Source organism: Phalacrocorax aristotelis, chromosome 3 (genome assembly GCF_949628215.1).
Source record: "Phalacrocorax aristotelis chromosome 3, bGulAri2.1, whole genome shotgun sequence".
Lineage (NCBI taxonomy): Eukaryota > Metazoa > Chordata > Aves > Suliformes > Phalacrocoracidae > Phalacrocorax > Phalacrocorax aristotelis.
In genome coordinates, this window is record NC_134278.1 from 109,214,009 (window position 1) to 109,227,606 (window position 13,598).

At 42.4% G+C, this 13,598-nt stretch overlaps 1 long non-coding RNA gene across 1 annotated transcript; it reads left to right on the forward strand.

Annotated features, from left to right (window-relative positions):
- The first annotated feature begins 2,232 nt into the window (after positions 1–2,232).
- Positions 2,233–11,760, forward strand: LOC142055280 (uncharacterized). Its single transcript, XR_012659874.1, has 2 exons — positions 2,233–2,309; positions 10,676–11,760. It is a non-coding gene; the product is annotated as an uncharacterized LOC142055280 (long non-coding RNA).
- Positions 11,761–13,598: the final 1,838 nt, after the last annotated feature.

Below are 13,598 nucleotides of genomic sequence, written 5' to 3' on the forward strand. Positions count from 1 at the left end.
AAAAAAAAAGAGAGAGAGAAAGATTTGAGCGGTAACACCATGGTTCTTGACAAGAAAGCAAATACTCCAGCTAAGAAACAAGGGTTATTTGGGCCTAAACTGCTGAACACTGCAGCTGAGCCCCTACATCCACATATTGGGATATGTCAGATTTTCAAGTCTTGAAGTTCCAGGATTCTACAGTGAACCTAGACAAAGCTAGGCATTTTTAGATTATGTGAAACTGTCCCTAGAGGGCTCAGGAAAATCACTTCAAGACCCGCTTAGAAAGAAGAGAAAAAACAATCATTAAAAACTTTCCTTATCTCCCACTCAGAGAGACAACTGCGTATCACTGTGACAATGCTGGTTGCTACTTTGAAGTTCATGAAATTTTAACATACAGAATTCTTGTCTTCAGCTTTATATTAACATTACTGATATTAAAAGTATTTACATTGTTCAATTTCAGACATTAGAGGGGTTTTCCTACTTTTTTTTTTTAATTGGACAATGAGAAGAATGACAGAAATATATTTCAACAGGAATTAAAACTAGATAGATAGGACTTTCAAAAATGAACATTTAATTTTTTTAAGTAACATTTTAAGAACCCTAAAAAATGTCTGATCTTCTGCTGGAGAAACTCAAAACTTCTCCAAATGGAAAAGCTGAAGTTTGAGAAGGAAATGGGTTAAATATATATCATTACCAGAATGTTTTTGACAGGATTGTCCAAAGTTTTCAGATAATGGACATCCAGAGGCGAAAAGCTGACGTGATACTCCCAGCCTGTCATTAACTTCATTATCTTTGCAGTCTTTATTAACTATATGTTCAAGGCAGGAAGATTAATTTATTTATTTTTATTTTAATTTAATGGAAATGCTTTCTTCATGTACAGACTTCCAAACTGATATTCACCAAGTAGTGCATGCTCCTGGAAGACTGTGAAATCTTTTCTTTTGCTCTCAGCCCTGGGCCTGGGAGCCCAGCTATCCTGGGGTCCCAGAAAGCTGAGCCCAAGCCTGCAGGCTCCCCAGCGCATACCCAGAAGCCAAAAGACCTGTCTCCTAGCAAACCTCCCAGGTCCTTAACTATGGCAGGTCCCAAGCAGACTGGTGCAAGACAGGCTGTGTTGCAGACAATTAAAAGGGTTTCCTTAAAAAGAGGCATATTTCCTCAGCAAGCCTTTTTCGCCTCTTTTGACAGATCAAAGCTGACACTGCAGCACACTTTGTTTCATCCTGTTCAGCTTTCTAACAGAAGATGTTTTGTGGGGAAAGGCTCTGGACAGCTCTAGCTCTCCGTGTATTCTTATCTTAAAAAAAAAAAACTTTTTCTTTTTATGTCAAGATCAGTGACACAGAAAAGATTGCTTGAGAACAGCATTGTAACTAGTGTGGTGAGCCCTACTATTACTCTGCAAGTTACCAGGCAAACCTGAGTTTTGTTCATACTTCCTAGAGACCACCTGGACAGAGTTAGTGTGCGGTCCAAAACCTACCCATGAGAAGGTTCAGTTGGCAGATATTAAGCACTAGACTACTGCTGCGGACTTGGTGACCTGGGTATTTCCAGCCCTGGGATTAACTTCTGTGGAGCCTTTATTCACCAAGCACTCCAAGTCAGTGGGAGCTATTTCCACCCTTCCCTGGCACAGATGTTTGCAAATGGAATGATGATAGGAAGCACTCACATTTCTTTCAAATCTCAGAAACCTTATTTCAATTTGAGTTTTGGAAAAGACTTGGGAAGTACTAATTAGTCCAGCTGGTTCATTCTAGGACAAGCACAGAAAACAAGTCTCTCTGCCTCTTGTTGCAAAAGAGCAAAGCAGAAGCAAAGAAAAGCAGATGCACATGGTAAACCGGCCTTGGATGTGCCTTAGTAAGAGGTTACAGTGCACTTCTCGCTCACTTTCAGCCAGACCCATCCTGACACCGTAAAGTAGAACAACACAGGTGACTCCAAATTAGGTCAGTTGGAGGTACCTTCTCCATAACCACATGCTACTCGGGAACTGATGTTACACAGCCACATTCACTCAGATGCTGTGCCCCCTTTAGGGCAAACTGTAGGAGACCATTGCCAAAGGTGCCCATTCCTCCACTCCCTGCCAGCAGTGATTGCTTTTGGGTAACATAGCTCTCAACAAATTCTTTATGTTTCCAGAGGACCAATGAGGAGACAATCTAGAATGAACCTTGTGCCTCAAATATTGACTAAGTACACTATTAATTTCCAGTTTGCTGAGACCCCTGAGAACTGGCATGCCTAGGAGCAGGACAACCAAAGGACTCTTGCCCACAGAGCTGTGGCAGCTTCACGTATGTTACCAGAGTGATTCCAGTTGCACTCAGGTTAATAACAAGGAGCTTGCTATTTTTTCACAGTACAACAGAGAGCTGGACAGATTGCAGCTAACAGACAATGCTTATGTTCATCACATAATGCTGAACATTTAAGAGTGCTACGATTTAATATGTGTTTGCTCTGTAGAAAATGTTTCTCCTGCACAATATTCATATCAAATGACTTCTACACTAAGCTCCTACTTGCAGATTTTCTAGTGTGATTCAGTAAACTATTTACTCAGCCCCAAAATACTGCTATCCTTCTAAGTATGCCTTTGGCTATCTCTGGATGTTTACAGTTTATAAATTTAATGAAAATTAATTGAACTGCAGAGTTCAATATGCTATAGCTATTTTACAGAATGTTATTCCATATATGGGATTTCAAGAAGATGATAAAAAGGAAAATAATCAGTTTATTTTGCTCACACTCCATCTATCCCAGTTTGGTCATATCTGAGAGTACTAAGGACTTCTAATATAAGAGGTTTCATAGTTAACCTTTTCCTTATCCTTATCCCTTCTTTTGGCCCCAATCCTCTAACCAAAACACAACCCCCCACCCTGACAGAAAGTGCCCTTATGAATACAAATGCCTGTGGACAACATTTTATTTGGCAGCTGTATAACATTATGGACTTATTATCCGTGAAAGAGTTCTACTTTCCTCAAACTGGAATTAAAGTGCATTAGGAAACCAAGAAAAATGTTGTTATTGCACATCACACTGGGTCAGACAGCTTTAGAAAATCCCCAGAAGTAAAGGAGAAAACCGTTCGCTTTTTTCCTGTACCATCAGTATCATCTGACCAACGGCTAATTGTACTGCTGAGGTTTTAAAGACCTCTATTCAGGTAAGTGCTGGCCAAAAAAAACCACTCTCATTCATCAAAGTACAAGTACTTTCAAGAGTAGCCTAGTAACACAGAAAAGACTTGAAAATCCTCAAAGTCTAGCCACCTATGGAGCGATCATGTGAAAAAATGTCAAAGAATCACTTTTGTAAATGCTTAAGACAACTGCTACTGAGTGGTAAATACAAAATACTGTTTAATTGCAATTTTCAAAAATTCTCCCTGCTTTCAGTCATTATATGTCTGTCCCTCTGATGGAAATGGGAATTCTTTCAGTTTTCAAGCCTGTGCTCTCCTTTCATTGCAATGAGGACCTAATTCAGAGCTTTAAACTGTGTTCTGCAATGCATAATTAATCTGGCTTCATAGAGACCTGGACAAAAGACCCCATTCAATCTTCAGCTCCTTCCCCCTGAGATATTGTTATTCCTAAAAACTCCTGCCAGCTGGGCTGGAGGGAAATCTCAGCACTGTGGGAGAATGAACAAACTACAGGCCTCCAAGGGATTTGAAGTAACTATCTGACTAAATTGGATTAGAAAGTAAGGAAGGGGAGGGGAAGAGAGCTTATTCTGAAGTCTACAAAAGCTCATTAAAAATTCTTAGAATACTTTCATATGGTGAAGGGGAGAGAAACATGCAAGTTTTTATAACAAAACGGAGAAAGAATTTTAAAACATACATAAGCCAATACACTTGGGGATGTTTGAAAGGATTACTGCTGGTATTATTTCAGGAAAATTGTTGTGTCTGCCTTAAAGCTTTGAAACAGCATTTCTCTGTGAAATTTAGGCTACATGTGAACCAAAATAGTCACACTTTTCTTCCAGGTATTTGATACGTCTCCTGTTTGAACCTAAAACGTAGCCTAACCGTAAGTTGCTTTAAATTTCCTCCTAAGCACATCACAATTAAAAGCCTCTGCTCAGAAGGATTTCAAAAGGCTATAGAAAAACAAACTCAGTCTTGTTAAGAGAGCCAGCACCCTGCTTTCATTCCCCACAAGCTCATTCTCCAAAGAGTGTCAGTGACGCTGCCCAGATCACCTGGCCACCTCTTACGTGTTTCACAATATTTTTAGCAGGCACACGCATACTCAGGAATATTGCCCCATTTGCCACCAGACTTTTTGGAAGACAAGGCGGAAAAAGCTCGCAGCCCTGTTGGGAAAGTGGGTGGCTGGGGGAAAAGATGCTTTGGGCTCTCTGCCTTCTCTGCCATCCTCTGCTGATGGGGACCTGTTACTAGCAGGCTTCCCTCTCCTGCAGCCCCACAGCACTGGTGCTGTAGTTGAATGAGGTAACGTGGGTGTAGCCCTGGAAAACACTTGGCTCCCTAGCTTCAGAAATATTTTCAGAAGCCAGATCTAGCTCTAGCCCACATTTCTCATAGTTCAACAGGCAGCCCTTACCACAGCAATGACAAGGCCAGGCTATTTTGTAGGTTTTTACATTTTACAAAAAGAAGTTATATAAGCACTTTGGGAAAGGCAGCACCTTCGCTTAAAATCCTTCTGCTGGCACCAGCAGAAGTTTAAAAATCAGAAGTCATAACAAGATCCTGACAATGGGACCAGCTTCCTCTCCTTCCCCCTGCCTGTGCCTGCCCATCGTGAGCCACCCGGGCTGCTGCTCATGAGGTACACTACCAGGGCAAAGAGTTAAAAACACCCACGCAACACGCTAACTTCTTTGTGTTCAAAAGGAATAAAAACATTCCCTAAAAGTTGACGTCCTTAGGACTTGCTTGTTATGGAGTGAAAGCCAGGGAAGTATTCAGAGGTCTGGCATGCACTGAAAGGACCAGCATGCATGACAAAAAATGCACCCTACTGGACGATGTATCTGTATAAAGATGGACAGCAAAAATTACAAGCCATCAGAGCAATCCTAATTAAAGATCCCATTTGTGTTCTTTCATTATCATCATTTGCCATTTCTAGACCTATTGTCATATAATCTCCTTTTGCTCTGGGGATGAAGTGCATGGATGGGAGGGAATAAGGCAGACGTGGGGAATGGTGTTAAAAATAAAACAGGAGAAAACAAGATTCAGCAAAATCGTTCAAACCAGCAGAGGATTTATAAGGGTGTTACTTCATAAACAAACACTTGTGTGTAACTTAACAAGAGCAACAACAACAAAAGTACTGGTAGCTCATATTCCAAACAAAGAGAGAAATGTTTAAAACATTAACTTGTTATACAAATTCCGTACAGCCCATTTCCAGTTCCATTAATTCCTGAGGTACAGGAAAAACAAGGCAACACCACCACACTTTCTTTCTCAACCAACATAATGAGCCACTTGTGACCGGTTTTATACACAATCGATAGTTGTTGAATGTTGTCAAATCCATGTTGAGGCATCACATCAAAAATCCTTACCTACAACAGTAATCTAACAACTCTGAATAGCTCTGTGGCGTTTCTCAAAAGGGACAACTAAAGATTTCACATCCATGAAAGAGGAAACCTGGTGGAGGAAAAAAAAGAAAAAAAATCAGTGCCATGACATTCAGCTAAACATATCCTAAGTAATGCTAACACGTAAGTAAAAGAACTACCTAAATCAGCTCTGACTTCTCTCAACTGAAGGAAAACCTTTACCATTGCTCCATGGATCTAACAGTGCAGTAACAGTATTATGCATGTCCTCTTTATTGACAACACCTATTTTAAAGCATCCTACGCAAAACTGGCAGTGGAAACTGCAAGGGGCGAAGGACAGACAGTCCAACCCAAGGCAGCAAAAGACAGTGTTAAACCCCATCCCCACACTCTGGACTCTGTGTTCCACTGCTGCAAGCACGAGACTGCACAGGGGATCTTCTGGCAGACAACACTTTCCCCACAGACTGCTTAGACACTGTACCCCGCCATGGTCAGGACCTTTCCTAGCAAGGCACAAGCAGCACTCATCATTCCCATTCCCATCCCACCCTGACCCTTCTCCTCCAGCCCACCCATGGTGCTGGCACTGCATGAGGAGCCTCATATCTTGGCTGTTGCAGGAGCTCTGCAGCACACCCAGGACAGGAGCAGAGCCAAAGCGACCATTACGGGTGTGTAGGCAAAATCCAAATCTGCTGCTTCAGGGAGGACAAAATAACTCATTCTCCCTGTGAGGATGACAGGAGCCCAGCAGTGGCATCGGGCAGGTGATGGAGGAAAGAACTTGGCAAGGCTGCAGCTCAGGCTTCTACTGAGGGGCTGAGGCTTATTTCTGCTGCAAGGAAGGGAAAAGGGTGGACCTAGAAAGGAAAGCAGCAGAGACTGGGGTTTGCTGTTCCTACTGCTGTGTGAGGGGTGGAGAGGGCATGGAACAGGTCCTACCTGCTGCTCAGCCTGCTCCCACACCTATAGCTCACACTGCTCCCAGCCCTACCTGCTGCTCAGCCCATCCCTACTGCTCACCCTGCACCCATGGTCTGCCAGCTGGCCTGCGCTGCAGTTGCTCCCTGACTTGTTCCACTTACAAACACACATTCATCTGCGCATACGTACTCAACCCAACAGCTGAAGCAGATCAGCCAAACAACCACAACAGTAATCTGACTCACTTTGAATGACATGAGTGAAACGCCCCAGCCCAGCCCAGTGGGGCCAGTGGTGCTGTGGGCACAGTGGGCGCCTCCACCACCCCCAGCCACAGTTGGCTATCCCAAGGGCTCTTATTGAACATTGTCTTCCCCGCAGCCCTGACATTTTAAAATTTCATCCTACATAAACATGAGAGGAAATTTTAATTCTGTTTTGTTAACTCTGCGTCAGCTGCCAGATTGACAGTCCACAAAAATCTTTTAAAAAGGGATGAGTGAATATCAAAAGGGGACGCAGGGCTCTTCAGTAACAGCTTTGCCTACTGTGGGGCATTTCAGCTCCTCTCCTCAAAATTTACAATCTGCCTTGTCTCATAGAAATAGCTCATTAACTTCCTTTTTCTTAATGCTTACTCCATGTTTTAAAAGTATACTCAAATAACTCTGAGACAATTTAGTTCTTTGTTTTTCCCCATCTTCCTCAAAACTTGGCCTTCAGTTGACAGTAATCCCCAGGATAAAATACAAGTACAACCCAAAAGTGTCCTAGATCAAGGAAAGACTGAGGAATAAAGTTTTCCTGTCACTTACTCTGATTATCACCTTGGATTTACACTGAAAAATTCTGAGAAATTGGACCGTTGCATTCTCAGAAGGAGGCAGCACTCTGTTTTCAATAGATCTGCCACACAGATCTAAAAAGCCAAGATCTAAAAAAGATCTAAAAAGCCAAAGAGATTTCGATAGAGGGACTCCCACAGCATGAAATGCAAGCACAGAGATACTCCAGAGCAGACCTGGTTATAGTCCCTAAGTCCATCCTTGGGAGCACAGCACTAAGCATGCACTCTGTGTAACCCCGCTTGTTTTCAGCCGTCTCCTTCATAAGCTACAAACAGCACTGTCCCACCTATACCATCTGGTCCTAATCTTCCTGTTGAAATGTAATGCCTAAAAATTTTCAGTCTAGGAAATGAAGTTACTCAATGTTTTCAAGAGGGTCTAAACTGGGCATCAAAACCTAAAATGTTGCTTAAATGGAATACAAAAAATGAATATGAGGCTTCTCATTCAGCTATAACATTTAATTGTGCATAGGAAATAACTCAGGATAGAAATTGTTAACTTTAAAGTTCAGCAAATCTCGCTGAAATCAGCAATATACACAGTCATGCATTTTAAGCGTAAAGAATAAAGCTCTATAGAAAGAAAAACAAGGAGATAGTGGCTTAAATATAACATTGGTTCAAATTTTGGGCAAAAGCGTCCTTAAACATTTGTCATTTTTACAAGTGTATTCTTGTCCAGTATTATAGTAATAGCAACTAGATCCAGAAGAAATATTTTGGCTTGTCAGCTTTAATAAAGATGACATCGCAGAGACTCTCAAGAGAGCAGAGACCCGAGCACAGAGTAAGACACACCACAATGAGGTCAGGAGGTTTGCATTTGCTTGGCTCTATTATCCTAGGCAGAACAACCTGGAATAGCATTGCTTTGTGCCCAGTCTAGGATGTCCCACACAGTCCTTGCTACACTAAAACCAAAGTAAAACTTAGTTAGTCCTTCTATTATCAGAAGTGCAGCTCTTTAAAAACTTTATAGGAAGCATTTTAAATGAAACAGGGAGAGGAGATGGAATGCAATGACCAGCTAATCTGTTTGATCAAACATTGAACAAAACATTAACAGCATCCAAATTCCTTTTTATCCCAGGGCACGTTCGTCAGATTACATAAAGACATTACATATACCTATATTTCGGCATGGGTTATTGATGCATCACAGCCCTAAAATGTAGGATAGCCTTCTTCTGCTTATGCTGTAAAAATACTCTGTGGTCTTGCTTAATAACAGTTGTGAAGAGCACAAAAATAGGCAAGGGAAAGAGCTGGGAGCAGGATGTACTGTCTCCTGGCATACAGCTCAGTACACGTTCCACCAAACTGCAGCTCAAGGAGCTAATGGACGATGGCACAGACACGCACGTGTGTTCTCCCTCCCACCTTGGTGGTATTTTTATTTCTAACCCCTCTTTCTCTGGGTTGCAGGGACATTTGACAGAGCCACTGTGTGTCACAGGGGATGCTTAGGAGCTGGCAGGCGCTGGCCTGAATTTTACCCTCTGACCACAAAGTACGAAGTCGTTTAAAGCGCAGGTGGAAATTTTTGTTAACGAGAGGTCATTATAGGTGGGGGGCACAAGACTGGGAGCATGTAATGCAGCCAAGCCTCGGTTTCTCCAACATGACACATCTGAGGCAGACCTGGCAGCAAACCCTCACCACTCTGCAAGACAAGACGAAGGTCTGTGGGAGCACACGTCTCTGGGCTTTGGTCAGCAGGCACATCCCCTGCCCTGCTGCTACCCAGGCACCCTGCAGTCACTGTAGTCTTAGCGAGCAGTTGGCTCAAAGACCACCTCAGTTAAGACATCCTTGCGTGGGCTGCCCGATGCACTTATGCAAAGCACTGTATGAACCTGTGGTTTAATGACCGCAACTACACAGGCATCAACCTTTCTCCAAGTAATTTGTGGCACCTACTGCCACAGAGACATCCACCAAAATACTTTAAAAATTCTGCAATGCAAGTTGTGCCATTACATTCTATTCCAGAGGTGTAGAAACTGAAGAAACGGCAACTTTAAAAAAGTCTTTTTCTAGCAAATATCTGTTTTATCCAGCTAACAGGTTTTATTTCAAATGCTGATTTGTATTTAGTACTAGAAGTACACATCTTCCCCATTGCTTCACTGAATCTGAGCTGAGGTACTGGCACTACAAGAAATCCCATCAAAACAGAAGAATTGCTATTTTGTCCTCTGGTACTATGAAGCCACAGTGTGAGTCTCCTCCCATATATACCAGGACCAATTTCATGGATGCCACACTCATGTAACTCATACTGAAAAAGAATTGACCAACTCCTGGTGGAAGGGAGGTGCCTGTGCTTTCTCTTCTCAGATATTTTTAGAAAACAAAACAAAAACACAAAAAAACCCCAACCCCTTCCCCCCAGTTTTGTGAAGGTTATTGGGGTCAGAAAGTCATGTAATGAATGACACTTTAAAATAGAAAGCCATCTACATGATATTTTGAGTGCCTTGGTAGATTTAATTCCCTTTTCAAGCATCCTTAAAAAGTGAATTAGGAAATGGAGATTAGAGTGCAGTTGGCATAGGAAGAAACAAGAAAACAAAACAAAATCAACCACTCATCCTCTATTGAAACATCTAATCTAAACCTTTTTATGGTTTAAAAATAGAAACTATTTACAAGACAATGTGTGCTTTAATCAGCACACAAGAAACAAGCCAATAATTAAAAGTTTAAAATAAAGGTTTAAACTCAAGCATAGTTTTGCAACTGCAGTTATAGCCAGATTACAAAATTCCTTTCACACAATGCACATAGCATCCTTTGAGACTTAATGACATTCTGCAGCTGGGGTAGTATGAATCTGAGTTCTTTCTGTTCTGAGTTATTTACTTCTGCAAGAAAATTCCCCATGGCAACTGGCCAAAGGGGCTTGTCTCCTTAGTGTGTGAAATGTGAGCAGATACAAACTTGACACCATATTTCATCCCCTTGCCTTCCCTCGTGTCTGCATTCCTAACTGTAAATTAAGGGGTGGCACTGACCATTCTGGGGTGGCAGGAAGCAGCTTATTCAGAAAGATAGGAAGAGATGGAGGAAAAAAAAATATTGCAATGCTTCAAGGCAGTTTCTGAAACTATAGTGAGATTCTTCTCCCCCCTAATCAAGACAAGCTGAAGTTGTGCAACAGCTGATTCCTTTCTAAAAATGTGATGTTTATTCCTTTTATTGATCTTCTAGACAAGTATTTATCATCTAAACAGAAATCAGTAGAAATTTGTCAATATTTGGTAATGCACATCTGCACTTGCATTAGTACCCTTCTCATTTATGGTCTCTTTTCAGGAATGCAAGGGAGTTTTTCCTGTGTGGAAGGTCCACTGAAACACAGAATACTTCTGCAGCACAGTCTGCCAAAGCTGATTATGAAAGAGGCAATTTGGAACATGGAGCCTCAAGCTGGACTTTAGAAAACAAGAGGCACCTGGGAAATGATGTGCAACTTACAGAGACTCTAAATACGCTCTGGCAAAACCAAAATTCCCCTAAGGACCTCAGTCAGCCAAGGGTGAAGCAGTGACCTTGGACACATGTTTACCCTTCTTGGATCTGATCTCCATAATGCATCTGCTGTTTTAGCTAAGGGATACCATCAGTACAGTCGCTTCCTTTTGCATCCTGGTTTTTGCTCCAATTCCTGAATGCAGTTTTAAGTCACTCTGAAACATACCATAATTAGGGGGCTATGTCTAGCTACTGTGTGTCCCACACACTGTCTGGAGAAGTTCAGGTTTGGGCTGGCTTGGAGACAATCCTGTGGTTACTTGTGTCATATAGGGTAGACAGACCCTTCCAATTTTATTTGTAGACGAACCCTGCCACACTACTCAAAAGATGTCAATGCCATGGGTGCAATAACTTTTTAATGAATTCACTTGAAATGAGGGTGTCTTCCTTGAAATCTCAAGCAACAAGTCTGAAACTGAAATTCTGACAGCCCAACCAAGGTTTGCTTCTTGTTATCTTTGATTAAGAAGCAAGCAAGATCAAAGATATTTACTCGGTCCGTGTGCTCTCCAGGGACTGCAGATGGACCAACTGTGGGTGAATAGGACTCTTCCTGTCAAGGGGACCTCACAGCAGTAGGCTGTGCTCACAACTCCATTCCCCACAGTAGCTGGGGTCTTGTTCAGACTGGCTGCAGGGGAGAGGCGTTCCAGGGCAGGAGAGCTGAGCTGGGCGAGTACAATGCATGCCCACCAATCCCAACCTGCAAAACACTCCCCAGGGATCATGCTAGACCAGGCAAGTGAGAACAGATAAGTCTGTACAAAAAGCATGCCAGAAAAACTATCAGTGTAGCCAGCTTTATTCAAAATGTTTGCAAAGCTTAGCAATTCAATTCTCATTTAAATAAAAGGAAAAACGAGGCTGGAGGTTTTGAAGAGAAATCTAGGAAGCTGTTACCAACAGAAGGAATCAGCAGGCCAAATTCTGCCTGTGCTAAGGCCTGCTGCAGAAAATCTCCCATTAACATCTGTGTGACAGCTACTGCATCTGAGATGCAGCAATCGAACAAGAGTGTGATTAAGCCTGGTTGGCCTGGATTTATGACAGAAACAGAAATGTAAATGTCAAATAGTAGATGGCAAACTAGAGCTCCCAGGTTATTTTTATCATTTCAATAGTTCTCTGCAAAACACAAAAACAAGTGATGTAAGCATTTAAGAGGCTCAAACTATAAATTCTTTTGGTACTGCCAGAGAAGAGTTGGTTACAGACATATAGTCTGTTTCTATGGACATACTGCTCAAGTAACTGCTCACTAGTGAGAAGAAGGGTTGACTATCAGCTGAGAAATGAAAGGAAGATTTGAAGACTGTTCAGAGAGGAGAGGAAGCTTTAAGTGCAGTTTCATTCTTGAGAGGGAATAGAGGCAGGTGAAGGAGATTGCTTTTATAGCACTTTTCAAAACAGGTGGCAAGGAGGAGGAAGAAGAGAAAAATAATTTTCTCTTCTCTCTGGGAAGCCAAGCAGCGATGCAAAGGGCTAAGATCCTAGGAACAGCATAAAAGAGGACATTTGGTCCAGGGTATCTGTAGATCTACTTTGCCCCACACAGCAGCGTGACAAAAGTTGTCACTGTTTTTTGCCAGCAGTGCATTAAAAGTGTGCCACAAGATTTTTTTATTCTAAGGGGTGAGAAAGGACCACTGCATTTTGTGTTGGCTGGTAAACATACTGAGCAGAGAGATGATCATCTATCATCCCCTCTTAGACTTAACCCCAGGGAGCAAAGACAAGGATCCAGCAGTGAACACAAGCCCCCAGCTCACTGGCAGAACCTGGACAGCCTGGGCAGTCCATAACCACCCTCTTCCACTTGCAGCAGTGCCAGCTGAGGAGGCTTCAGGCTCTAACCCAGCGCCAGTTACTCATCGCTGCCCTCCTGCCAAGCGTTATTGCTGCCTCAGATCTGCTGGATGAGCTGTTTTGTTGATCATTCCTAGCCTGTTCTATTCAAAAGCCCAGATAATTTAAGCAATTTAAATGTTGGTCTGTGCCAACCCAGGTCATTTTGACTGGAATTGGGATTTGTATCAGGAGAAGCACAACTGGCAGCACAAAGTTTGTAGCCTTCAGTAGGGGTTAGTCACTGCAATTGGTGCAGGATACAGAGACATTAAATCTCTTCAGCCATTTCAGCTGCTGCCATGAAAGGACTCATGCATTTTCAGCTGCAGGAGCTATTTTAGCAAACACCATCTAGCTGTACTCACTCCAGAACTATACATCTGCAGAAAGCCAGCAGAGTGCTTTATAACTGCTGTTGGCTCTGAAACATTTCCATCCCAGACCCTTCTGCTTCCTTGGCTGGGAAGAGAGAGAGATTGTAGTAGTTACTCCACCACTTTACACCTGAGGAGGTCTTAACTGGCAAACTGGTACCTGATTCTGTTCCTTCACAATAGCAAAAGGGTCAGAAGAGAGTAAAAAGAACCTGCTGTGAGGCTGGGGAAGAAGAGCAGAGGGGTACGTATGTGGAAGAGTCCTGTGTCAGTGTCTAAGCGGCATTTCTTGAAGGAACAGCATAGTGTAACCGTTCAGAAAAACACAGGCTTATAGCAATCTTTGTGATCTCACAATCTGCAATAATGAAAGAACATTTTGAAAGAAAAAAAAAAAAGATGGCATTAGGGACAGACATATTGTTCATCAGCTCTAAACCAAGCATTTGGCAATACTAAGTCAGCTGTTTTGTATCATT